Source organism: Pleurodeles waltl, chromosome 1_2 (genome assembly GCF_031143425.1).
Source record: "Pleurodeles waltl isolate 20211129_DDA chromosome 1_2, aPleWal1.hap1.20221129, whole genome shotgun sequence".
NCBI classification, from domain to species: domain Eukaryota; kingdom Metazoa; phylum Chordata; class Amphibia; order Caudata; family Salamandridae; genus Pleurodeles; species Pleurodeles waltl.
In genome coordinates this window covers 1,267,924,049-1,267,951,976 of record NC_090437.1, presented here as the reverse complement: position 1 = coordinate 1,267,951,976, position 27,928 = coordinate 1,267,924,049, and positions in this window count along the sequence as shown.

Genomic DNA, 27,928 nt, shown 5'->3' with positions numbered 1-27,928 from the left:
ACTTCTTTAACAAGTATCAGTGTCAATGAAAATGCACAATGTGACACTGTCAAAATATCAAACATGTTAAAACTAATTTTTAGTTCAATAACAGGTCTCAGAGAGGACTTGAAGTATTTGCTAACAAAATGCAATCATTTTGTCACCTAAAGGAACATTTGCTAATCCAAAATACAATAATTTTATCAACTCAAGGAAAATTATTTAATACTTTTAGTCAGATCTAACTTAATTGTTTTACACTAAGAATGCTTGAAGCATAGGGTGAAAAACAAAACCAAATCTAAAACTTCTGGTGTGTATCAATTATGAGTGTTACAACATAGAGTACATTTTTGCCAAACATGTAGGTACTGGTGTAAGGCAACCATTTTCTCAGAATAGGCCACCTTTAAAACATGCGGTGTCCAGTGCTACATTTGTTCATTATACCCTTCCTTACCTTCTTCATGGATTTCCTCAATAACACACTCTAATAGTGCCCCTCATCTCTCCATAGGTGCTCTCTCCCATGCATTTCATTTATTTCTTAGCAACACTCAAAGTTGGGTAGGATGTCCAAGCTCTTTCCATCAAAAAAGAATTATGCATAAACAATGAACTATGCATGTGTAAGCAGTCTGTAGGTAATGTTACATAAGATAATGTGTATTACAAACTGTAGGATCACAAGTCACCCACACTAGTTGGCAGTATATTTCAGTAGTCTTTGGTCTTTAGTATGGGCTAAATGGGCTAGATTTACAAACATTTTCCACTGTGTTTCCAACACAATTTTTTTTTTTGTTATTTACATTCCAGCACAAAATCTATATGGCACTGGAAATGTACCTAAATGTAATTTGCATAAAACTAACACAAAGCAGAGCAAAGCGCTGCTTTGCCTTACTTAACAGCAAGAGATCATTAAATGAGTGGTACCTGGGTGTTCTCATGCAACCTCCCATGCTTTTTGTTGTAAAACCTTATCTACCAAAAATCTGAAACAGGATTGGCCATTGAAAAAATAGAACCCCAATGTGAAAGCTGCCATTCAAATGTTTTAATTTCTCTTTTCTTTTCCGACTTTGTGTGTATGCTGCATTGAAGAACACACATACAGAGTAGGAAAAGTTTGACATTTAAAATGTTGTCTAGGCATAGTATTTTGTACTGAAAGGGAACTCTTCCACCACAAAACCTATGATGAACTCGCACACACACATTGTACTGTGGTGCTAAAGTGTGTAATTGGTGCTCATCAGCAAAATTCTGCTTCGGTGGTAGGGAAAGGGGCAGGGAGAGCTATATGTCTGTAGCAATGGCACTCTCCTGCTCTCTCCTTCTCACACAACGCAGCACAGCATTTTTGGCTCCAGTGCTGCATGAGAATGTAGTAATGCTGCCCTATATATTAAAAAGGTAGTAAAGTGGATGGGGTTGAATGTATTTCCACAAGTACTAAACCTTTTTAGCAACATTAGGATAATGAAAGAATTGAGGAAAAACATAAGGTTTAACGCTTTGCCTTGCAGTTCGCATGCAGCTATTTGATGACAGTTTATATGTCATTGTGCTATATTAGACTTGTAACTTATGAAATACAAGTAACAAAAAGATCTCAGGGACTTCTTTGTGGAGAAGTGTGGCACAATGGTTAGAGCGGCAGACCCTGATGAAGAGATCTGGCCCGGAACCAGGGTTCAATTCCCATCTCGGTGGCTCTTGGGCTCAATTCCCTTGGAGAAAAGACTATCGAGGGTCCCTGGTACAATGCGTAGCCCACCCAGGGAAATACTTGAACACAAGAAAGAAAACGAGCTACAGCTAATATTCACTGTTGTTTACAATGTAAAACAACCAAACCATCAAGATAAATACAATACAAAAAATTATATTTATTCCATATGTATGTACAACAACAAAACAACAATAATCCAAATATAATATATAAATATTTACATGTTCAAAGGGAAAGACACACACACTAATATATAGTGAATAGGAAAAGACAAAGAATTATACAATACAAGACACAAAAGATAATAGAAACATAACATAAGAAAAAGAAAAACAAAAAGTCCAAACTATACAAAATACAATAAAATACAAATTGAAAATATACTTTCTCTATGGCACTACTTTAGAGCCTTAATAACATTCACAGTTGTAACATATAATAACTTAGAACAGGATCACGTCTCCACCTAATTCATAGGAGAAAATTACTTGGACCCTAAAATGTCATATTCCATTCTAGCAACTGTAGGAACTCAGCCTACGCGCGTTTCGGCGGCAAAACTCAGGTTTGTAGAACCGCCTTCATCAGGGCAATTCCTTTTTAATATTCGGTGACTGATATCGCAGTTCTTTTAAATTCTCGTCTCTCCCATCTGAATCAAATCAGATGACAATGCTGATGCGTTCCCTTATAAAGGGAGCACAGAAAAAATGATTCTCTAACTTCAACTTCTGGTCACACGGGGCTCCTTATACCGGCATGCAGCCAGATTCACAGATCCATCTCATAATAGTCTTCAAAGTAACCGGATTTTTAGGGGGAAAAAAATATTCACAGCTTCCATCAACCTTCCATCTTTTGATGCACCGATTTCCCAATGGCGAATATTACACGAGGACACCCGATTTTTTTATTTATTTTTTATTTTTTATCGGGTGTCCTCGTGTAATTATGTGACCTGAATGATAGACATTCCTTGCAGCAGGCTATTAACACCCTGCACTACTTGATAATAATGACCTCCCAATGCTTTGGTGTAATGTTATGCAAAAAATGTCTCACAGACTGATGCAAAATGCATAAAAAGTCATGTGAAATGATGCAAATGTATGTCATCATTGTACAATGCACGTCCACACATGTGTATGTCACATCGTTTCCAATTAGACAACTACAGGAGCTAGAGGAAATCCACATCTGGGAACTCTTTATTGGTAACTGCTTTGGAACAGATAGCTCTGTAAGCCTTAAACTTTTAATATATTCTACCTTCCATTGTTTTAGTGGTGTTATCTAGGGACATATTTCAACAGGTTCAAACATTGACAGTTCGCACAGAAAGTTAGAAGTGATACCACCATGTGTTAAATATTTGATGCAGAGTAAATAGGAGTGTTGCTATATTATGTGGTGCTCTACTTACCCAAAATGTTTCAGGCAGGTGGATGTGTATGACAGGGATATCCCCTACACAAGAGTAAGAATAGATATAACAGGGTAGCTTATTGCGTGTCACACGCTAATGGGATATGGGACACCATGCTACAGGTCCAATATCTGTTGCCGATATTCTTGCCCAGTAGAATAATTTACTACAAAACCACAGGATTGAAGTAAATGGAATATATATATAGATATATATATATATATATATATATATATATATATATATATATATATATATGTATTTACAAAATAAATTATATTGTTGAAACCTTTTATTTAAAATGCTATTATTGTTGCAGTCAATACATTCATTATGTAAACATGTTAAACAGTATGGGGCTTACTTACAAGAAGCTTGGCCCGCCAATGCGTCAACATTTTTGACGCACTGGCAGGGCAGTCAGTACTCCATATTTACAAGGTGATGCATTTTGGCGGTTGCGTCACTTTTAGTAGTCCTGAGTCTAAATGTATCTGCGTATGAACGGGCTACATTGCATAAGTATTAATATATTCAAGATAGGCGTTCCAGCAAAATTTCCACCGTAAAACCGATGCATGGATATTTAGAACTTTTGAGAAAAATGATGCATCGCCGGCAAGTGTTGTGCTGAGGCCCAAATGCATCAACATTTCTGTGCTTTGGTACCCCATGCGTAGGAAACAATGCATTGGTTTTGGCATATAAAGAGAAACTAGACAGAACAGTCTTGCAAGCTCAACTGCACCATGGTGCTCCTGATTTTGCAGCTGGGAGTAACCAGGAGAAGACCACAACCACCACCACCCCAACCACTCACACCTCCAACCCCCTCACCATCACAAAGGCAGTGCAGGAGAAGGGAGGGTGTTTATCGTCAGCAGACTTCCCTCTTTGATTTCAGGTAGGATGAGGTCATCACCTTCTACTGGCTCAGGAGGGAATCTATTCTACACTAGATAGCACCAAGGCTCCAGCCACTAGCTGGGAAGTTCACCAACATCCCTGCACAGGTCAAGCTCATGTCTATCCTCTACATGTTGGCACCTGGGTCATTACAAATTACAACAGCCCGAGTGGCAGTTATCTCCCAACCATCTTTCTCTGCTTTCCTTCCCTCTGTCCTGGATGCCATCATCCACCTAACACCGCAGTATCTTCTCTTGCCCAACACACAACAACTGCAGCTGCTGAAGATCAAGCAAGACTTCTATGCCATTGCCAGTTTTCCATATGTGATGGGTGCCATGGCACATAGCAAATAGCAAATATGTATGTCTGACATATTTTCTCACATTTGTTTACAGGGGACCAAGGTTACAGCATTTAGCCATGGGTCATGACCCCTTTCGAAAATCCAACTGCTGATGCTGAGTGGGCTTACAAGGAAGGCCACAGAAGGACCAGGAATGTGGTAAAGAGGACATTTGGCCTCCTAAAATCCAGGTTTGGGTGCCTAGCTCTTACAGGAGGAAGCCTGTTATATGCACCACCCCTTGTCTACAAAATGATACTTGCATGTGCTATTTTGCATACCATTTATGTAAATATCAATGTCCCCTGAGACGAACAGGTAGATGTCCCCAGTGAGGAGGATGATGACAATGATGCACAGCAGGATGAGAGGGAACAACCAAACTCTGCTGCTGGAGCACGCAGAAGAGAACAAATTGTGCACAACTTTTTCTTGTAGACACTGTCCTCCAAGATCACCATTTAAATATTGTAATAAAATCACATTAACTCTGTTTTGTCATGGAGTACTCATTACCACCATCACATATCATTTTTAACTTGCCCATATCTCTGAGAGCATGACTACACCACAACAGTTGTAAATAACTTTGGAACATAGACCCAGATTTAAGAGGGCCTAGTGCCACCTTGTGCAACATTAGCGTCATTTTTTGTATGCGCCAGGCATAATGTGTGCAACAGGGGCATACCCCCATTAGGGGGGCTGCAAAAACGTCACAGTAGAATGGAAGAGATTCCATTGCATCATTTTGTGCTGCTACTTTTAATGCCTGCTCCGTACAGGTATTAAAAGGGGGCACACCATTGGTTTCAATGGGACCCCATGAACTGTTCAGGGTTAGGGCCAAGAGTTTGGCCTCTAAACCTGGACAGTATATCCATAGCATCAAATAATTAGACCCTGCCCCATGCTCTGTCTTATTTTAAATACAGCGCACACATCGGACTGTAGGGGGCCACTTTTCTTAAATGTACCCCATGGTCAAGAACAAAAAACAAATTAGAAAGATGCACTTCCACAAGAATGTGTTGGTGGAATGTAGGAATAGCCTGTAGCAATTACAATTGGCATTGTCACACACATATCACACAAGTGTGTTGGCTTGACACCTGCCTGCAGCTATCCTGGAAATACACGTGAAGACTGCTGTACAGATGTGTGGCCAAGGTAGGAAAAGGGTGCCAATTACCCACAATGGCAGGTTTGTGTCTGCTAGGTAACCAAGCAAAGTCTGAATGTCACTATCACACGTGACAACTGAAAACATACTCCTCAGTGGAACTCACATCTTTGACCAAGAGACAGTTACGTACAGGGACAAAAACTCCTAATTGTCTAGGTCTCTCACAGTCAATCCAGTTTGCAATGTAAATGTAAGTCAAGCAATGTCCAAACAAGTCACAGGCCCTCACCAAATTGTACGTGGGATGAAGGAGACAAATATGTTGAATGCCACATCTCCTCTACTCATAGCTGTCATGAGTAATCACATTTATAAAATACACTCATGGTGAATGTGACATAGGTTGCAGAATGCAGATGTGAGTGAGTGCCCATGTTGAACAAATGATTTGGAAGGGCAGCTAAGAGACTCCCTTACGTCACTTTGAGATCCAGTATGTGTAGGACACTCAGACACTAAACAGGTACTTTGGCTAGTGTTCTGTAATGGGTGCGGGGGGCAGTCAAGTGATCTAGCAAAAGCCTGGAAATGGGAGGTATACTATTGTTTAGCCTGTAGAAGAAGCTATGTCCATCTACAAAGTACTCAGGTCTGACTTACTATGCTGTGCATGAATGAAGGGACACTGTTGATGACAAAGATGGGTACTAAGGGTAATTAGTTGAAATTATGCCAGCAATGCTGAATCAGAACCATGCATGTCAAAAAATGCTATCAATGTTTGTGAAGGAAAACAAATAGATGAATGATGACTGTGCAATACAACAAGGTTTCCATGTAACACCAGACATATATTCACAGAGAATGTGTAGGTCAGTAAATATTCCAGTCACATTGGCAATTACTACAACTATGTGCTGGGCCAGCACAAAGAAGTGTGACAGAAGCTAGTGAAAAATGACAGTATATATAACCTGGGCCTAAAGACATGACTCATTTCCACAGTCTATCAATGACCTAACTAAGAATCAAAGGAATATTCCCACCTATGTATGCCAAATCATGTCAAACTATAGTAAATGATAAGACATGTCCAACACAAACAAGCTGCCCCCAGTACATAATTGGGCAAGTCTGACATCAACAACCCTAAAGGTGACAAAACATACCTGGTCATTGGACCACAAATGTGCAAGTGTATATCTGCAGGCGATTGTGCACCACTGTGCTGATGATCGATCATGAGGGTGGCAGATCCCCACCCAATGCCTCCCCAAAGCCCCAGAGGAGGCTACATTGATTCTTTACACAGTCAGGGCCCTGCTGCCTGTGCACAGTGAACTGAGTCGAGGTGACCACAGTCAACCTCTGTCAATACATACAAAAATGGCCCTGTGTGGGCATACAAAGTGCCATTGGAGCACTGATGACTAGGGTGCCATCACTGCCTAAGAGCAGCCCTGCCATATAGATTGTATGAAATTATGTACATCTGGCAATAAAAATAAAGTTTGAGTTAGTGTACATTTCATTTGTATGTGCTCAACACATACTTCCTAAATCTTAGCACACATGTCCCACCTAGGTGGACCAGGCTTGGTGCCATCTATTTGCGTATGGACAAAAGGGAACAATTCACATGTGAAAATGTGTATGTCTCACATATTTACTCACAAACTTATGTGAACAGTACAAATGCTCACACATAGGGAAACATAGTTACACAGCCTTGAGGCAATGGCCTACATATATCCTTGCTGGAGTACAGAATTGGTATGTGTCAAATCCCTAAACACACCAAAGTAGTATGCATCACTTATCATATATGAAACATATCCTTTTACACACAAACATGTGACATACATGCCAACAATGACACATGTTAGCACACCATCTCCCACAATTTGCTTGCATGGGGAACAATATGTTACACGTGTTGCTTTGCATCATGAATTCTGGACCTTAGACAACACCGAGTGTGGACATACTGGCACTCACATTGTCATGGGTTGCTGGAACTTAACTCAGCCTTAGTCAACAGCATTCTTTGCTGAATATTTGTCAGAGGTATCATATGCATTAACATGCTTTGCATATGGCCCATCCTATCTTATGCTTTGTTGTGAAATGTACAGTGGGAATTCTGACATGTACACTCAAAGTACACAGTACACATGTGGAAACCTGTATGTGGAAAATGATGCTCATACACATGCACATTTGCAAACAGTATCAGCCCTCCCATGCATCACACACACCTACAAACATATTGTAACACATTCCTATGTTTGTTAGGTTAGTTGGGGAATAGATTCTTATTTTGGGGTAATTAGGTTGAAGTGGAGGGAAACTGCAAGATGCCAGGGAATGGCACAGAGGATGGCTGGGGATGAACTTGAGGGTTCATTTGGTTGGTGTGCCACTACCTCCCCAACATGGTAGTAATGGGTGGCCGTGTGATCATGGGCTACCCAACCGAGGCAAGGAAGCTGCGCTGGGGCACAGTGCTCTACCAGCTTCAATGCATCTTCTTGTTGGAGTGCACGGGCCACTAGTGGAAACATTGGTGGGCAGACCTCATTGCCTGTCAAAGGGATCTCCTAGATCACCTGGTGATTTGGGTCAGCAGACCTGTTGGTGAGTACCCCTTCTACATAGCAACATCCTTATTTGCATGTGCATGACAGTAGGACATAAGGATTACTGCAGCATGTAATTACAAAGGTGAGGACAGTAAGTTTTGTGTCTCAGCCAGCCTACATTCATGAGAAGTCAGCAATGCACCAGTTGCAGACAATTTACACATTCCTCTCTTTACACCTTGTGTATCGCATATACCTATTCAAGTGCCAAGAATGGAACACAGATGTGCAATGGTGCAAGGGTTAATGTTTCCCATGCACAAATGTACATGTCCATCATGGACTTCACAACTGTGGAAATTTGTTAAGTAATGTTTAAGTAATGATAAACATGACGCTGGACTATTGGTAGTCATGGTTGTGTGTGTTCCTTGAGTCATGTATGTGCAGAGTGACACACGAAGAGCACCAATGTAAGAAGGACTTACTGACTCCTACTGCAGCATCAGTTGGCATAGTTTTTTGAGGTAATGTAGCTGATGGAGGCACGTATTGCCATTCCATATGTCAAAGATTGTGCAATGCAAGCACTGTGGCGGTTTTAAACCCTGGTGCCACATGATGCCTGCACCAAGCATGATGAATGCAAGTTGTGTATTTCTGTTGTAGGAGGCACACAACAAATTAGCAGTTAAATCTACTAGTTTCCCCTGTGCCATTTTTAGAGGGAGCCTGAATGCATGCCTAAGGCAGGGTGTTTAAATGATAAGCCCATTGTTTTCAATATGCCTATTTTCACTTACAGGTTTGGCACTTTCATGCTTGGTGCAAAGCATGCTAAGTGCCAACATGATGTCATAGTTTACAACGTCGGAGTCCTAACATGCGCCATGGTGTGCCATATGTTAAATATGGCACACACATGGTGGAGTTATGTGGTGGTAGTAGGAGGTTGAAAATGGTCAAGCATCTGAGTGCCTGCTCCATTTTCACATAGATATACTACAAAGTACTAAGCTTCTGTCAATTGACAGTAGCCTGTCCCCAAGAAAATTGTAACATATATATGTGAGGCATGTATGTATTGGCGAAACCCATATCTGTAAATGTTTGTGTGTTTGTCTGTCTGACTGACATGTTATAGGTGCCAGTTGGCCATTCCTAAAACTAAGTTGACTGGTTCACTCAGCTAAACAAGTGGAATGTGTAACAGTTGTCCATGCTTTTCTTTGTTCAACAATCACACAGCTATGTCTTCCTGTCATATCTTGCAGGTGGGCCTCCACCCTACACTATTGGTGATATTTCCCATTTTGAAGACCCCAGTGCAGCCTTTAAGTGTCACTTTGTATGTCACATGTGTAAATCAAGGGTTGTGTGTGCGAAAGTATGATGTGTGCATTGCCATGTTCAAATGCCATGTGTCAATTAAGACACAATCATATATCTTTGGGTATCAACATCATGTCTGATGGTATGTTGAGGATGTGGAATGAGTTAAATGATGCACAGCTGCCAACGTGTGCTGCAATGGATTTGTGAGTCTTTGGGAAAGGTAATTATGCCCACAAACACAATGATGTCAGTCAAGATGTGTGTCAAAATCCAAGTGCCATATTTACAAAGTGTTGCAATGCATGCATTGTGCCACTTCATAACTCGTTGCAGGGGGGGGGCGATCCCATGTTAGGGGGGCTGGAAAAATGGCACGAGGAAATCTAACATATTTTCTTCGGTCATGTTTTCAGGACTTTTAACGCATGCTCTGAGCAGGCATTAAAAGGGCCACAACATTGTTTACAATGGGCCCCTATGTACTCTGCAGAAGTAGCACCCACATTTTGCCACTACTCCTGCAGAGTAAATTAATAGCGTCATAATAAATTACGCTATTGCCCCCTACCCTGTGCTATGGTGCACCGTTTTTTAAATACGTCGCACACATGGTGGCATTAGGGGGCGGTAAAGGGTGCAAATTCTTAAATATGTCCCTATGTGTAGACAGTGTCCTCTTCCCAGTATCTTCCCTTCCCCTAGTGTCCATTGTAAAGAGTTTAGTGGGTTTTAGGTGGGTAGGCATAGGTTAGGTAGCATAGAATAGGTTAGTTGCAGGTAATAGCATAGTTAGGGGGTGGGATTTAGGACTTTATTTTTGGGGTGTTGGGGGTATGTACAGGGGTATGTGTTTAAAAAAAATACAAATAAATACATATTTGTTTAGGCAATAGGTTTAGTTGGTGTATGTTTAGCTTTAGTTCATATTGTCTTAGTCATCTATTGTCTCTTAAGGTGGGTGAGGGAACAATTTTTATTGTGTGGCATTACATGTATAAGATAAGTTTAGATTAGTATAGCTAGCTGAATGGATACGTTAAGATAAGTTGGTGTAGGTTAGGTTAATGTAGGTTAGTGTGTAGTTTAGTTTTTTTTATAGGTAGTGTTTCTTGGTGATAAAACATTTTTTGTCAGTTTTCTACAGTATGGTGTAAATGATGATTGACTATCTGGGTGTTAGCATGTCTGCACTGGCCACGTTAGACTAATGCCTTTGGGTATGCATTCAGTATTGATTTACATGTGTGACTATGTGTATCCCCTACGACCAAGGACCTGTCTGAATGGCAGCAGTATGACACCAGCTACTTAATACACTTTTCAGCGCAGTTTCTGGCACTGGGATTGAGTATGGATATAAATTCTAAGACAGGTAATCATGCAACATCTATTGTTAGTGCTAAGTTCTGTAACTTTCATTCTTGAAAGGTTTAGGACATTGTACTCCACCTCATGTGGGGAATGGATACTGGCACACAAACGGCTGCTCCTCACAGTCTGACATATGCCTATTTTATTGGTCACATCAATTTTGTACTGGTACAATCATTAGGGATAGTTACAGACACTTGTGTTCTGAACCACACATGCCATATGTGAACTTGCATCGTAAATGTTTATCACATTCTTGGAAGACACAGACATGTCATCTTAGTCCACAATGCTACCAGTCATCTTAATCATGTTTGGGTCTGTGTGTGTGGCTTTGCGTCAGACAGAACACCACACATGTCCTTTTGTTATGTGGTCATTGTGCTAGCTTTACATCATGCATACATTTCTAACGGTTGATGGATCACATCAAAATATAGTACATATGTGATTATGATTATTTATTTGCATGTGCAAGTATTGTACCAGATGATGTTCAATGTGCAGTTCACTGACCCTATGAGAGTTCCCAAGCCATTGAATGTCCAGTCAGAGTCTGGGGGTGAGGGACATGTCATGAGACATGTGTAGGAGAGGTGAGCATCAGTGAGGAGGTTTCCAACTTGACTATGGCAGTCCAGGCAAGATGATAGAGTGAAGAGGGCAAGTTAGCAAGTCACTACACTGGCATGATCTTCAGCACAGAACTAAAGAGATACTGTCCATGTGGCACAGCCTGTAGGTACCAGGTGTTTTTCCTAGCAAATGCTGTTCCTTCCACATCTTCATTGTCTGATGTGTGTGGTGCCTCCTGTGCCAAGGGTGGTGATGTTGAAGTTGTGGGAGGCACACACACATCAGGGGATAGTGATGTGGAAGCAAAGGTCCCAGTAGCTGACATTTGTGGGAAAGTGAAAGGCATCACTGCAGCATGGAGTGACGGGGTTTGTACACACACCACAAATGGAGATTAACAGAATATTTAGCATTTGTTTCTAGAGATTTTTGAGTGAGTCACTGACTCATCTGTCACCCTATGTGTGTTGTTGGAGTGATGGAAGAGTCTGAGATGTCCAAAGGCATCATCCTAGCCACTTTGAGTCATGTGTCCAGCATCCTGCACCACCAATTGTGAGATGCAGCCACCTTGTGTTTATGTGTGCACACAGGAATTTCTCCCTTCTTGCAGAACAACAAATATCCATACATTGCAGGTTTCCTTGTTGCACAGCTGCAAGGATGAATGCATCTCTGAAATGAGTGTTGTTTTTCTGGAAAGTAGACCTTACTATTTGCACACATACATACATGGTGGTTGATTGTTAGGTTGTGTGGTGCAGGATGCTGAACACATGACTCAAGTAGCTAGGGGTATGCATGTGGAAAGCCCACCCACTTCCATCATTCAGACAACACACATGAGGACATTACAAATTTCGTGGCTTGTTGATGTGTGGATGCATCATGTTCGGGCACCACATCAGGGGTAGCATTGTAGTTGTAGTACTGGTGACTGACATTGTTGGAATCCTAATGTTGACTACTTTAAATTTGCGTTGAAATCATCATCAATCATTGTAAGTGGCAGACAGCATTCCTGTTAGTTGAATTTGCAGAATGAATATCTTTCTACACATGTGCATTAGGACCGGCAAGAGGGACACCCCTACACCATGCAGTTTGTGAGGCAAAGTTGGTATTGTCAGTCATATGTTGTGACATAAACAAGGTTAATAAAGGGATGCATTGACTATCAGTGACAACTATACATCACTGCACTTTTGACCTGTTTCAGGTCCTGAGCTCGCCCCCCACGACCGCAGCACCAACCTGCTGCCTTCTGCCTCTGTCCCACGAGCACGCTGCCGTTTGCGTGTTCGAGGCCCTCCTCCACCCGCAGGCATCCTCCTGCGCCTCATCCCTGGTGGCTAGTGGGCTCACTTGACCCGTGTGCCGCTTCCGCCGTCCTGTAAGTGTTTTTTGGCTTTTTCGTTTTTTCAGCGCCTCGCCGCTGGCGCTTCTGCCCCCTTTGTGCCCCCCTGATTGCTGTCTCCCCGATCGTGTATTGTGCCATTATTGTATTTCTGATTGTAGTTCTGATTGTATTTTCTCATTGTAACTTTTTGTAGTTTTGCTCGTTTTCAGTGTTTTTTGCCCCTTGTGCGCTCCCTGTTCCCTGCCGCTGCCTCCCTGCGGCCCCGCCCCCCTTGTGCCCCCATTTGCCGCTCCCTCCCGCCTCCCGCCTCCCAGCTGCTCCTCCCTCCCCCCTCCCTTCTTAATGGCTGGCGCTGCGCGTCGCGAGTGAGCGAACTCTGACCTGTTTCAGGTCCTGAGCTCGCCCCCCACGACCGCAGCACCAACCTGCTGCCTTCTGCCTCTGTCCCACGAGCACGCTGCAGTTTGCGTGTTCGAGGCCCTCCTCCACCCGCAGGCATCCTCCTGCGCCTCATCCCTGGTGGCTAGTGGGCTCACTTGACCCGTGTGCCGCTTCCGCCATCCTGTAAGTGTTTTTTGGCTTTTTCGTTTTTTCAGCGCCTCGCCACCGGCGCTTCTGCCCCCTTTGTGCCCCCCTGATTGCTGTCTCCCCGATCGTGTATTGTGCCATTATTGTATTTCTGATTGTATTTCTGATTGTATTTTCTCAATGTAACTGCTTGTAGTTTTGCTCGTTTTCAGTGTTTTTTGCCCCTTGTGCGCTCCCCGTTCCCTGCCGCTGCCTCCCTGCGGCCCGCCCCCCTCGCGCCCCCATTTGCCGCTCCCTCCCGCCTCCCGCCTCCCAGCTGCTCCTCCCTCCCCCCTCCCTTCTTAATGGCTGGCGCTGCGCGTCGCGAGTGAGCGAACTCTGACCTGTTTCAGGTCCTGAGCTCGCCCCCCACGACCGCAGCACCAACCTGCTGCCTTCTGCCTCTGTCCCACGAGCACGCTGCCGTTTGCGTGTTCGAGGCCCTCCTCCACCCGCAGGCATCCTCCTGCGCCTCATCCCTGGTGGCTAGTGGGCTCACTTGACCCGTGTGCCGCTTCCGCCGTCCTGTAAGTGTTTTTTGGCTTTTTCGTTTTTTCAGCGCCTCGCCGCCGGCGCTTCTGCCCCCTTTGTGCCCCCCTGATTGCTGTCTCCCCGATCGTGTATTGTGCCATTATTGTATTTCTGATTGTATTTCTGATTGTATTTTCTCATTGTAACTGCTTGTAGTTTTGCTCGTTTTCAGTGTTTTTTGCCCCTTGTGCGCTCCCCGTTCCCTGCCGCTGCCTCCCTGCGGCCCCGCCCCCCTCGCGCCCCCATTTGCCGCTCCCTCCCGCCTCCCGCCTCCCAGCTGCTCCTCCCTCCCCCCTCCCTTCTTAATGGCTGGCGCTGCGCGTCGCGAGTGAGCGAACTCTGACCTGTTTCAGGTCCTGAGCTCGCCCCCCACGACCGCAGCACCAACCTGCTGCCTTCTGCCTCTGTCCCACGAGCACGCTGCCGTTTGCGTGTTCGAGGCCCTCCTCCACCCGCAGGCATCCTCCTGCGCCTCATCCCTGGTGGCTAGTGGGCTCACTTGACCCGTGTGCCGCTTCCGCCGTCCTGTAAGTGTTTTTTGGCTTTTTCGTTTTTTCAGCGCCTCGCCGCCGGCGCTTCTGCCCCCTTTGTGCCCCCCTGATTGCTGTCTCCCCGATCGTGTATTGTGCCATTATTGTATTTCTGATTGTATTTCTGATTGTATTTTCTCATTGTAACTGCTTGTAGTTTTGCTCGTTTTCAGTGTTTTTTGCCCCTTGTGCGCTCCCCGTTCCCTGCCGCTGCCTCCCTGCGGCCCCGCCCCCCTCGCGCCCCCATGTGCCGCTCCCTCCCGCCTCCCGCCTCCCAGCTGCTCCTCCCTCCCCCCTCCCTTCTTAATGGCTGGCGCTGCGCGTCCGCGCGCCAGAGGCAAGCCCATCTGCGCCCGTCCGCGCCTGGACCGCGCCCAGCGCCACACCCCCTGGCCCTCGCGCCCCCCGCATCCGCTACTCGATCAACGAACTCCGCGCCTTCAATCCCGGCCCCTCCACTGAATGCTGCCGGGCATCCCCGAAGCACACTAAAGGACCTTTCACCTGCCGTACCTGCAACTTCTCCTGCATCAGAACGACCAATCCAACTACTGAAACATTCAACCCCAACCACCTGAACTGCATCCTCATCAACACCCGCTCCGCACGAAAACACGCCATCGAGCTCTGGGATTTGCTCGACACCACTGCTCCTGACGTGGCTTTCCTGACCGAAACCTGGTGGAACGACTCCTCGTCTCCGGACATCGCCATCGCCATACCGGACGGCTACAAAATCACCAGAAGAGATCGAACCAACGGAATCGGCGGCGGAATAGCCATCGCTCACAAAGCTACCCTCAAAATCCACACCCACTCGGACGACACCCTCAGGACAGCCGAACACCTCCACTTCCAGATCCACACGGACCCCAACACGACCCTCAGAGGAACCCTCAGATACCGCCCTCCAGGACCAAGAGCCCCCTTCAGCGACACCATCGCCGACCTTGCAAGCACCCACGCCCTCGCTTCCCCGGATTACATCCTCCTGGGAGATCTGAACTACCATCTGGAAAATGCCAATGACGTCAACACCGCATCACTGACCTCCAACCTCCTCAACCTCGGACTCCGCCAGCTAGTCAACACGCCCACCCACATCGCCGGACACACCCTTGACCCCCTCTTCACCTCAAGCAACCACGTTTCCTTCAGCCACACCTCCGAACTCCACTGGACCGACCATCACTGCGTCCATTTCACCTATAAGAAAACCACAGAGCAACACCGCATCCAGCTACCTCCCCACCGCTGCTGGGGCAAAGTCACCCAAGACCAACTGACCAGCACCCTCATCAACAACCTTCCACCCGACGCAACCGACCCGAGCACAGCCGCCATCAACCTCCATCAATGGATCCTCGACTGCGCCAACACCCTTGCCCCTCTCAAGAAACCCACCGCCATCCAAGGAAAGAAAAAAACAGCCTGGTTCACAGACGATCTAACCACCTCTAAAAGCATCTGCCAGAAGCTCAAAAAGAAATGGATCCAAGAACGCACACCCGACAACCTCGTCGCCCTCAAAAACGCCAACCGCGAACACCACCAACGGATCCGCATCGCCAAGCGCGCCCACTTCACCGAACGCATCAACAACAACGCCCACGACTGCAAAGAACTCTTCGGCATCGTGAAGGAACTCTCCAATCCAAAAGCCAACTCCAACGACATCCCGCCCTCCCAGAAACTCTGCGACGACCTCTCCACCTTCTTCCACCAGAAAATCGCTACCATCCACGACAGCTTCAACACCGGTCCACCGCCAGACCCCACCCCCGACGTCTCCTCCCGCGACTGCTGCCTCACCGCCTGGACCCACGTGGACGAGGCAGAAACCATAACAACCATGAACACCATCCACTCAGGCTCCCCCACGGACCCCTGCCCCCATCATGTTTTCAACTCAGCCAACGCCACCATCGCCCCCGAACTCCGCAAGATCATCAACCTCTACTTCACTTCTGCCACCTTCCCGGACAGCTGGAAACACGCAGAAATCCAACCCCTCCTCAAAAAACCCAAGGCCGACCCCAACGATCTCAAAAACTTCCGTCCAATCTCTCTCCTCCCTTTTCCAGCGAAAGTCATCGAGAAGATCGTCAACACTCAGCTCACCCACTTCCTCGAAGACAATTCCATCCTGGACCCCTCACAATCCGGATTCAGACGAAACCACAGCACTGAGACTGCTCTCCTCGCCGCCACAGATGACATCAGACATCAAATGGACAACGGCGAAACCTCAGCCCTCATCCTCCTCGACCTATCAGCCGCCTTTGACACCGTCTGCCACCGCACCCTACTGACCCGCCTCCAGGAAGCCGGCATCCAAGACAAAGCCCTCCACTGGATCTCATCCTTCCTCTCCGACAGAACGCAGAGAGTCCGTCTCTCCCCTTTCCGCTCCAAAGCCACCAACCTCATCTGCGGCGTCCCCCAAGGATCCTCCCTCAGCCCTACGTTGTTCAACGTCTACATGGCCCCCATCGCTCAACTGGCCCGCCAACATCATCTCAGCATCATCTCTTACGCCGACGACACCCAGCTCGTCCTCTCCCTGACCAAAGACCCGCTCACCGCCAAAACAAACATCCACGAGGGACTAAAATCCATCGCCGATTGGATGAACAAAAGTCGCCTGAAACTCAACTCCGACAAGACGGAAGTCCTCATCCTCGGGCGCACTCCCTCGGCCTGGAACGACTCATGGTAGCCCTCCGTCCTCGGACCCCCGCCCACCCCTGCCAGCCACACAAGAAACCTCGGCTTCATCCTGGACTCCGCCCTCACCATGTCCAAACAGGTCAACGCCGTCTCCTCCTCCTGTTTCAACACCCTTCGAATGCTCCGCAGAATCTTCAAGTGGATTCCAACAGAAACCAGAAAGACGGTGACCCAGGCCCTCGTCAGCAGCAGACTTGACTACGGCAACGCACTCTACACAGGCATCCCAACCAAAGACATCAAACGACTCCAATGCATCCAAAATGCCTCCGCCCGACTGATCCTCGACATACCCCGCCGAAGTCACATCTCCCCTCACCTAAAGGAACTCCACTGGCTCCCGGTAGACAAGAGGATCACCTTTAAACTCCTGACCCACGCTCACAAGGCACTTCACAACACCGGACCCTCCTACCTCAACACCAGACTGAACTTCTACACTCCAACACGTCAACTCCGATCCGCCAACCTCGCCCTCGCCATCGTACCCCGAATCCAGCGCAAGACATCCGGCGGCAGATCCTTCTCCTTCCTCGCCGCCAAGACCTGGAACTCTCTCCCCACATCTCTTCGCCAGACCCAGGACCTCCTCGCATTCAGAAGGCTCCTCAAGACCTGGCTCTTCGACCGCTAAATCAGCAGCGCTCCCCCCCCCCCTCTCAGCGCCTCGAAACCCTGACGGGTACATAGCGCGCTTTATAAATACTATGATTGATTGATTGATTGATTGCACTTTTGACATGATGCAGCACAGTATAGCAAGCTTAGCTGTTGCACTGAATCTTTCTTTATAAATGGGTACATATGTGACACACAATTGTGACACAGACATCATAGTGCTTTACCAATGCATCTTTTTGTTACTATACACTCCAGTGGTGGATAGTAGTAGCTCATAAGTACCATGCCAAGGTAAGGCACCTTGCATACCTTATCCTATCCTAAATCTAATTTCCCCTTCTCACACCTGACACTGCATGTATTAGGCATTCCATGTGTATCTTTGGGATCTTCCCATGCAACACATGTGTGACCCACCCAGCTTTTGATGCCTTTACAGATATTGCACATCTTTATTTGGTTCAGTGTAGTCCAGGAACTCAAGGGTGGTCTGTGAGTGACAAGTGGGTGTGCTACAAGTTTGTATTTCCAAAGACTGTAGTTGTTTATTGTGTGTTGCATTGTGCAAATATAGGGAAAACTTTCTGTGCATTTGGTACATTGATCCCAGACCACCATTTTGTTAGCAGCACCCTTGCCCCAGCCAACAACACCATACAACCACCATATTTACATTACTGGTCACCATGGTGGACATTTCACCAGTAGCCTCATGATTTATTTCACTATTGTGTTACTTTACTGCATTGTCACCATATGTAATGTAACTAGTGCAGAAAAGCACAGAGAGGTCCATTGCTTAGAATGGTTGCCTCAGTTTCACATATGCATTTGGCAGGCCTCACAAATTAGGTTTACAGATAGCACAGTGCAATCTTTATGGAATGTCTGCCCATTTGTTCTTCCCTCCCTGTGGAAGAAATATTTCCTTGCATACATCATATATGGCACAGGCATATTGTGATGCAAGGATGTACAAAGTTGAACAATGCATGCATTGTGTAACTTTGTTAAGGTAGCACATGGGGATGGATGGCTTGAGTCCACATTGGAATCATACAATATGATCCTAATGTTGCAGTAAGGTCTTGTAAATAAGTGCCTTTAGTGCCATACCCAAATGTGCATGGAGGCGTCTCACAGTTTTTGTTGGCCCACCCTGTGCAACAAGTGTTGTACATGTTGCCCAATGAGTGATACGCGTGGGCTGGTGGTTCAGTGTAGGGATTGATGTGTGGGTTGGGTAGTGGTCTGTCATTATAAGGGGTAAGGTGTGAGCACATTAGAAGTGTTTGGATATTTTTGTGTCCCAATGCAAGCCTTTTGCATGCATTCAGTGTGTCTATGTGCCTACCCCTTCTGCCATTTGTTAGTTTCAAGATTGTCCCCCCGTCAACTTACCCTGCATTTGTGGTAGGTCTTAGAAGTCTGCGCTGTCCTGTCCTGTGACTCCGGTAACCAGCTCCTCTGCGATGACCACTGCCACCATCTCCTCCAGCTCATCCAGGTCCTTCTGGGATGCGGGACTTCCACCTCCAGTCCGCAGTGCTGCCTTTCGGTTCCTGGTCAATTTCTCTTTAGTTCTGCACTTGCAATCATGAAGGCGCTTCATAAAATTGGTGACAGACCTCTTAACCTCTGCCACACAGTTTACTTTATTGACAGTTGACTGCCATATGGCCTCCTTCCTACCTATTGACAATTTGTAGGTGACAAAGAGCTGGTGTTGGTGCTCCGTCCCCTCTCTGACCAAGATGTAATTCTCCTCTTCACTGAAGTGACACTTCCGCTTTCTTTTTGTCCTTCTCCTGGGATTTTGCTGGTCCATCCTGGCTTGTACTTGGCTGGTTGGGATCCCTATGGGGTGTCTCCTATCCTGCATTCTCCATCTTGGATCCTTGTTTTTGTTTTCTTTCTCACAGTTTTTATTTTTTACATAATGCTGTAAAATATGGCGCTATCATGATTAGCATCAAAAAAGTGCTGCTAATCATGCTAACGCCACTTTTGCAGCATTAGTGTTGTTTCCCTTACAATGTGCCCCAAAGCTGAGCATCATTTGTTTTATGCTAACCATTCCTTAGTGGCATGTTTAATCATTTTCTAAATACGACACACAGATGGGGCAAGTAAAAGTTGTTTGCCAGTGTTCATTTTTTTGATGCACAGCTGCCGTAACGCAGTTGTGCATCATTTTTCTTCAACCTAGGCCTTAATTTTGACATGTGTACAGTGAACATCTTTTCCAAATTATTTATCCACTTATTGGGTGCACGCATCATACCGTGCCTACAGAATATGTTCACCCACCCTACCAAAATTGGTACAGTATAAATGATTGACACTCAAACAGCAAAAAGCTCTGGAATCCATACATGTATCAGTAGTTCAGTGTCTAGCCAAGGTTTGTACTATAATGGACTTGGGTGACCATGTGAGGAGGCTCAGCATACCAAAACATTATTCCATCCTATTATAGAAGCTGTATATGTATTTTTGAGGCAGCTTAGTTCAAATGTATCGTTCATGATAGCAAAATCAGTGGCCAAGTTACATATTCCCATTTGTTTCAGTGAGTGTGTTAGTCTATTGTCCATACCAATGACTTACTCAAGTTCACCCTTCACCCCAAATCTATGTTGATATGTGGCAGCTGTCATTCCACATTATGGGTACCTGTGCTTCCCTCGGAGTACTGCATATTGATGACATGTGAGATGGGGTGACAGAGGAGTAATTGCCAAAATGGCATGGTGGTATGAAAGATGTTGTTTCGAAACTGGATGTGAACATCAAATTGGAGGGATGAACGTCATTCTACCTATCTGATGCACATTGCTAGTGTAGGTGTTCATATGGCAATGTATGATCAATTTTGTGTGGCAGGTCGGCACCGTCTGTGAAGATTCCTACCTCACTGCAGACAGAATAGGTATGAGTTAATGTGGGACATGTCAGCAGTTCACACATGCCAATGCAGTTACATGCCTGATTCATGCCCTCAGATACCCAATACCTTATATCAGACAAGTGTTCATACCTGTGTTGGAATAAGGCTAATGTGTTAAGTACCACAGACATGTATGCACTGTGTTGTCAGTATGCAGCCCATTTTACATTCTACCTACTGCTATCATTACCCCTTCTGTCTCCACCAGGAATTGTCAACATTGAACCTTTGCACACATTACCTGCAAGGTACAGCACATAATTCTCAAGCATATGAGATCTAGAGCATGCATGTGCACACTCATCACATGGATTAAGTATGAGTTGATGTGCATTTAGGTAACAATCCGTACAGAAGTGTATGAACAGACATTTGTATATGTGAAGGACTGCATGCTATTGATTGAAATTCATTATGTGATCTATGTAAAAGTGTCCAAGGTATGTCCATGAGCCAGTATTGGAGAAGTGTCCAACAGGTCTGTTGATCTGGAGGTAGCTAGACCCACTTTGTCTATGTTACAACTTCCTAGCACAGAGTCATTCTATGTTGTTGCAAGGTGTGTTGGCTTGTGTATTTGCCATAACAGTGAATCATTGCTTCATGTGTACACAGCATCATTGTTCCAAATCTGTCTTTATATTCAGATGTATATATGTTTACTAGGCCAGACACAGCCATTTCATGTACCTACCAAGACATGAGTACTTTTGCATTGTAACTTTAGGAGAAGTACATGATTCTCATGACGGTTGGTCATGATATGTTTCATAGATGTCTGTCTGTGGCTGGACATGCCACTTGTGCTGCTAATATCAATTCATGCATGTAATTGATGGCAACATAAACAACTTCAGCTTGGTCTGATACATATGTCCTTCCTCTCAAACAGATAACATAACCCTAGAACAAGAGAAGGCCCGCCAGATCCACCTGGAAAGACACCGCCACATCTGGCACATTGGCAAGGCCTTCTGGTGCAGGGGAAGGAAGCATACCTCTGGGACACAAATTGCTGGATACCAGGCCACCACGCCAGACTTTAAGGTGTCCCATGGTGGAACCTCAACTGCACATCTGGCAGAGGCACCACAGGCTGTCACCATTACACCAAGGCAACAGTCAGAGTTTGTGAATCAGTCCCAGAAGGGCAATTCTGAAATCAAATTACGGCTGGCTGGCCTAGAGCTGCAGGTGGCCACACTTCTGAGTACTGTCTAGACAATGCAGCAATCCCCAGACCATATTGCAGAGCTAATTGAGGGTTCTCTCTGACTTGTTACCCCTCCCCAGTTCATATTTGTTTTTATTAGTGATTATCATTTTAGCATAGTTTAGGGTAGGTGTTAGATTATGGATTTGTTAGGTTAGGTTTAGGTATTTTATTATTTAATAGTTGTTAGGTAAAGATATGGGTGGGTAGGTTAGTATGTGTATAAAAAAACAAAAAATCAAAGAATTTAGAAAAAACAAACAAATATCTATTTGTGTACATTTTAATGTTTGGAGAGTTTGTGTACAGGTATAACTTATGTTTGTCCTGTGTGCAAATGTGTAATAAAGGGGTTCTGATTCTACCATGTGTGTTGTGGTATATGTGTAGAGTAGGATAAGTAAAGGTGAGTTAGGTTAGGTTAGCTGTAAGTTAAGGTAGCGTATGTTAGTGAGCATTGGTTGGTTTAGGCATGGTTTACAGAGAATTACTTAGTTTAGGTTAGTAAAATTTAGATTGTAAGTATTTTTTTGTGTTTTAAATTTTTTTGGGGGGTTTGCACAATCACAACTGCTTACTTATTAACTGGGTATCAGTTGTCATATTTGCTTTAGTTGAGTTAATCACATGCTGTAGGTTTTCATGGAAGTGTTTATATGCATGTGTAACTAGGTGAAGCACCTAAGGAGTAGATTCTGTCAAGTTTGCAATGGAGTCAATTAAGGGATCTTCCAATTTGATTCTGCACTGTGAGTGGCAATCTCGCTGTGACTGGACGTACACCCTGAAACAGGTATTCACCTACTATTGCACTGTGTGCATAAGTGATGCTACATGTTTTTTTTATGGTTGAATAATTTAAACAATTGTGACTAATCAGGTATGTGTTGGGTCACATACTGTTGCCAGCAACTTACACACTCTATCTTGCACCAATTTATTGTAACATCAGTGTTGTTTGCCGGTAATATCCATGGAAGTGTCCCCCAGCTGGGCAGAAACTTCATTCAGTCTTACCATTGACTGATTTCTAATTGTAGCACTTAATGCACATGACCTTGGGTAGCTACTTGCTAATTTAGATGCACGTGGGGTTCACATACACTGTTTCTCTTGGCCTGTACAGATTTTCCCACTGGTCTATGAAACAAAATTTAATTTCAATAGTAGGTTGTGTCTTTAGTGGCAGCACAACCAACATGGTCTACTTAGTCCGATCATGAACAGACATACAAATGCTGGATCCGGTGAGTGAGTTTATTGGCATGTGAATCAAGGAGCAAGTGGCAATCCTTGTGACACCAACCCCAACATTGTCTGTGAGCCATAGGATGTCCAGACAGAGTCCATGATGGATACATTGCATAGCGCATATGGAGGAGTGGAGTGTTTCAGTAAGGAGGAGGACCAAATTACAATAGGGAAGAAAGGCCATATCAACAGTCCACTCATGGGTGAGATCAACAAGTGGGATAGTAAATCAAGGACAGTACCAGCTGAGGCATGGTAATCAGCACAGGTCAAAAGAGAAACTTGGCATTTGGCACAGAGAAATGCTACTGGGCAGTTTTTCAGTGGAAAGAGGTGCAGTCCACATCTTCCTCCTCTAATATGTGTGGTGCATCCCCTAAAGGGGGTGTCATCAGTGCCAGAGGCACACACACATCTGAGGCTGAAGATGGGGATCCACTGTCCGCAGTACCATTTATCTGCACCAACAAGTAAGGCAGCCCTGCACTAAGAAGGGCCTGCTGGTTTGCCAGCACAGCACCAAAGTTGAGGTGGTAGGCATCCACTATTGCTACATAGGTGTCATGCTTCCACTCCACGGACTCCAGGGTGCCAGTTTGGCAGGGTAGTTGTTCATGGATCTGGCTCATGACACCGGCGATGTCAGCCAGGGAAAATTCCAGGCCATGGAGTGGAGGGTAGGTACTTCTTCTAGCAACTGAGGCCTCTTTATTTGGTCACAGGTACCTATGGACTCCCTCTAGGGAGCCCGCCTCAGCCTTTATCCCCACCCGCACCACATTTACCAGCTCCAGCTGGACTTCTATGGCATGACATTCTAATTCAACTTGGAGGTCCTCAGAGTCCAGGGTTGGGGGTGTCCTGGCAGCTGGTGTTTGTTGGGTGATAGGTGGATCCTCTGGAGACCCATCAGCTCTGTCAGCTCTTCCTGATGGTTCATCAATGGAGGCCATTTTTTGCCAGAGGGTATCTTGGTCGAGGGTTGACAGGATGTCATCCTCAGCAAGATACTTATCCAGGACAGGCAACTGGTAAGGAGGTATATGTACATCATCTGCAATGAGACAAATCTGTGTTAATGGTGATCTATGTTACATGTTGACATGAGTAATCTGTTTGATAATTAGACTTGCTACTGTTTAACTTTCAGTTTCATGCATAGGACACCTGTTGCCTATAAGTATTGAGACCAAGTTGCACTGTAGTTATCTTTCAATTAGCAGTATCTCTGCATTGTTTACACAACCACTGTGTGACAAGGCTAACCTTTCATGTCATGACACATATTGCAACACAGTTACACAGCTTGTGGGCCTACCATTCCTGCATGTATGATAAGAGGTAAGGTTCACATCTGCCTTAGTGATTTGCATTCTTTTTTATGATGCCTATGCTGATTGTGTTTTGAAGTTGCAGATTGCATATAGCCCCCAAGGTGCCAGCATTCCCTGTGACTAGTATTCATCCCATAGCTCATGTGCAGGTGATGTGGGTTTGGTCATGATTTAGTTGTGTTCCTACAGTCTGCCTTTCACACAGTACAACACAGCACTCTGCCTTGTTGTGCTAGCTTGCATTACATTGTGCATTCATGTGGCCCAAGGGCTGAGTTTTTCACACATATCCTGCACACCTCTACAGAGCAACCAACCTTGCTGCACTTCGGGAATGTGGAAGGGCATGTACTCACCATGTGTTTCCTATTTGTGTATACTCATGTTATTTAATTCACCCACAGTTGGCTATGTATTTGTCGATGGTGGGCACTGGACTCAGTCAAACTAGGTAGATTGCTAGCAGTGATGCTCACCCCATTTGCTAACTGCCAGAGTTGGTTATCTGCAGAGTATAACACATTGTTTGACTCATTTTGGGCCAGTGACTCAACTTACTGCCACTCGTTGATGGGACCCAGATCATGCACTGACTTTAATGTGCCTATAACACCAATAATATGTGTGCCGATATCCAATGGACTAACCTAGCTGGCTGTTATTGACGACTGTGAGTTAAGTTGTACCCTACATTGTCATAGTGCTGGAATTGGTGCATGTACCTACCCAGGTTTATCCCATAAATTGGCCCTTTCACCTCAGTCTCCAACCATCCCTGACTCATACCTCTCACTCTGAACATCGCAACTGCTGCCTGCTATGTAGTTTCATGCTAGCTAATATAGATGTGGCTCCTAGCATGTTCCTATGTGTTGATATTTCACATGCCTTACACCTAACCCCCTCTCAGGTGAGCTGTTTCTTCTCTGACAAGCCCATTCCATTCCAGTCCCGATTTGTGTGCATGGGCCCAAGTAAGACACAGTGGCCTCATGGTGCAAGGTGGCCTCCTTTGTCACCATCAGGTTGGGCAGGGTTCAAGTGTCCATGCATGATGTGTTGTTCCAGTCTATGGGGGTGATTTTAACCTTGGCGGACGGCGGAGGCCGTCCGCCAAGGTACCGCCGCCAAATGACCGCACCGCGGTCAAAAGACCGCGGCGGCCATTCAAACATTTCCTCTGGGCCGGCGGGCGCTCTCCAAAAGAGCGCCCGCCGGCCCAGAGGAAATGCCCCTGCAACGAGGACGCCGGCTCAGAATTGAGCCGGCGTAGTTGCAGGGGTGCGACGGGTGCGGTTTGCACCCGTCGCGTATTTCAGTGTCTGCATTGCAGACACTGAAATACACAGTGGGGCCCTCTTACGGGGGCCCATGCAGTGCCCATGCCATTGGCAAGGGCACTGCAGGGGCCCCCACGGGCCCCGCGGCACCCCCTACTGCCATCCTGTTCCTGGCGGGAGACCCATGGAGGATTCCCCCGAGCAGCGGGAAGTCGGCGGGAGAATGCTCGTGGGAGCACCGCCAGCCTGTTGGCGGTGCTCCCGTTGTGTTGGAGGACTTGTAGATCTGTTGAATCATGTTGTACATTCCACTACACTTGCCAGTATACAAAGGTGGACCTGGAATGATGCAGAACTACACACATGGAAGAGAGAAACTTTCACAGTTCTGGACTGAGCTGTGCAAAAATGTAGCTGGGCAGTGTGACTTACATTTATGTGATGCATAACAGGGCATGAGCAAGATTCCTGCCCTTTGCACTGGGGCATGGCGAGCTGCACTGCACAACATAACCTTTTTGCCCACATTGCCCCTTGTTGGGAATTACTCTGTAGGTCTAGTTGTCCCTCAAGGCCAGTGGAGTCCTGTCTCCGAATGTCCTGGAATGACAGCTGCAACCCTCTGCAAGGCATCCAGCTCCTCCTTCGGCACCAGGCTTCCTCCTCTGATCTGCATGGCTGCCCTCAGATTTTTGGCCAGTTTCTACTTCGTCTGGTGCTTATAGTCGTGCCAGCCTTTTTTACAGTTGGTGACTCTCCTCTTCGCTTATCCCACACTGTTAATCTTGTCCACTATGGACAGTCAAATGGCCTCTTTCTTCCCTAATGGCAATTTAAAGGTGACGAAGTGCTGATGATGGCGCTCTGTCACCTCAGTGATCAAGTTGTCATTATCCTCCTCACTGAAATTGCACTTTCTCTTTCTCTTCCTCTTCCTCTGGGAGCCCGTCGAGACATCATGGTTGGTGCTAGGTTTAATAGGGTTGTTGTACTAGCTTCCTGGCTGCGTTCATGGCTGCCTTCTGGGAAGTGTGCCTTAGTTTTTTTAGAAGCATCTTTTGTCTTCATTTTTTGATGATTCATTCACTGAAAAGTGATGCTAATGTCGTTTGCGTCACCTTACATGCGTCAAACTAGCCTTATATCACTTTTGCTCCTGATGCGTCCGTTTTTGATGCAACGTCATGCTCACGGACATGTCAACTTTTTTTGACACAGCTCGGACCTTGCGCCATGGTGCACCGTACCTTAAATACGGCGCATCCATGGTTTTAATATTGATAGCAAAGTGCAAGTCATTTTGATGCATTGCTGCCAAAACACAGTGACAAACATTGAGTAATAAAAATGTGCATATCCATGTGTGTGTGTTGTTGTCAGTATGTACATGAAATCATGCTAATACCAATGGGTTGACACATTTTATCATACATACATAAACAGATTGAATATGTTGATAACATCAGTGTCTTAGCAGCCACTTAGTAGCATGCTGTTAAATATTTAAATTCATGGCATTTTATTTTATTAAAATGTATGTCAGTATTTCAGGAGGACAAGAACCCATTAACACATCTGAGTTTAATGATTATAAGTTTATGTTAATAAGTGTTTATTAGTTTGAGCATTGTTTGTTCCAATGCTCATTTGCCATGAGACTGTAATATGAAAAGTTGATGCTGTGAAAAGTTGTAGCAAGTCAATATGCTCATTTGAATCACAATTCTTTGTGGCTTTGTAACACATGCTTTATAATACTTTGTATCATGCACACAGGTATTGGGTGTGCAATGATATTTTGAAAAGAAATTAGCAGTTATGAGATGTTATCAAATTAAGGGCCAGGTTTATCAACCTCCATGTGTCCAGAATTTCTGAAGCAATTAATATAGTGTTAATGGTTAGCACCAACATTTTGGAGCTAACCCTGAACGGTACATAGTGGCCCACTGTAAACAATTTTGTGTCCCCTTTTCACGCCTGCTCTGAGCAGGCATTAACAGGGCCAAACAAATGATGCAAAGAAATCTCTTAGATTTCTTTGCGACTTTTTTTCAGCCCCCCCTAACGGGGGAATTCCCCATTTGCATACATTATGTCTGGCACAGGTATAATGAAGCGCAAAGGGTCACAAAGAGGCGCAAAGCATGATTTGTGCCACTTTGTAAAT